Source organism: Aplysia californica, unplaced genomic scaffold (assembly GCF_000002075.1).
Source record: "Aplysia californica isolate F4 #8 unplaced genomic scaffold, AplCal3.0 scaffold00123, whole genome shotgun sequence".
Classification (NCBI taxonomy): Eukaryota; Metazoa; Mollusca; class Gastropoda; order Aplysiida; family Aplysiidae; genus Aplysia; species Aplysia californica.
In genome coordinates this window covers 1,234,049-1,235,740 of record NW_004797393.1, presented here as the reverse complement: position 1 = coordinate 1,235,740, position 1,692 = coordinate 1,234,049, and positions in this window count along the sequence as shown.

Below are 1,692 nucleotides of genomic sequence, written 5' to 3'. Positions count from 1 at the left end.
ACATACACATGTATACACACACACACACTCATACACATGCACACACGCACACACCCTCACACACATCCACACATGCACACACATTCACATGTACACAGACACACACACACATACACACACACACACACGCACGCACGCACGCACGAACACACACACACACACACACACACACATACACACACACACACACTTCATTTGATTCTACGTGAGAGAGAGAGAGAGAGAGAGAGAGTAAGATTGTGGCTTTGTACGTTTGCGAACTGTCGATGGTGTAGTGAAAATTGAGAAGACATACAAAATCACTTCACTTCTAGAAAAATGACAAGCTCATTAAATGAAGACTCTAGATCTAAGTAAGTACAATTACTGTTCTACAATTATTAAATAGGATGATGTCTCATGGAATCTTGTGATATTATAATTTGTCGCTTTTTAGGACAAGCGGGTTAACCCAGATTTAGGGGGTTTCCAGAAATCTTGACCCACACCAAATGTGGGTATTGCCCTACCTATAGAAGAAGTTTGGTTTCATTGATGTGTATATTGTTTGGGGTGGAAAAAAAATCTCTTTGTCTGAACAAGGATCCCCAAAATGTTACCTTCGATTTTCTCAAAACAGCATTTTTCGGGACAGCCTCGTTGTGCTTTAAAGCTACCGTATAAAACAAGCTCATTAAAGGAAGACTCTAGGTAAGTACTACATTGCTGTTCTGCAATTACCAAATGGGTTGATGTCTCAGGGTGTCTCACGATATTATAAATTCCATGTTGATCTTGAACACCAGGACGAGGGACCGCCAGTCTGAAGCCATTAGAAATAGTCATGTACATGTACCACGAGCTGGGCACCCGTTCGATGAACGGACTCAAAGGAATCTATCGTCAAGTCAGTGTGGAAAAAGTGAACACTGCTTGTGAACGAAAGCCTTACTTGTTTGCAATGGTGTCTTAGAAGATGGACTTTCCAAGGATCAGATCTAAACGAAAATAAGTAAAAACTGAAAATTAAACTAGAGTGACTTCAGACTCCTTGATATATAACTATGTACCCTTTAAATGATTCTGAAGCATCGTTGTTGTTTTTTTCAAATTCGAAAGTTAAGTGTTTCGAAAGTTTTAGGCAACCAAAATGACGAAATTTCACAAATATGATACATGTATATTGATACAGTTAATATAAACATCCTGCTGAACACGCCTGTTTGTAATTGCTACTCGAAAGACCTGAGGAGGTATGTACAATGTATTAAGACGGGCCTGCAGTAGGGTGTGATGAGATGGGTCTCAAAGGCCTGTACGCTATGTTGATATTGGCTTCAGTGTGAGGCAGCGTGGTGAAATCAGGCGCTCGTCACAATATTGAAATTGAAGAAACTGGCATTTCTGCCGGTTCGGCAATTTTTATCGAATTTTTGTTTTTTGGTTTAACACCACTTTTGTCCGATTAATAACATTTTTTGGGAGTGGAATTTACTGGAAAAACGTTGATTATAGGCACAAAAGTGTAAGTTTTCAGTTTCCACGGTGTGTCAAGCTATGGAAATGACCACATTTATGCGGCCTTTTTCTCGCTAATTCTACATTTGAAACCAGACGACCTCACCTTCTTCAATCTCAAATATCTCGACTTCTATTTGAGATAGATTGGGGGGGGGGATGAACAAGCTTTAAAATGATATCAATAACTCTAAA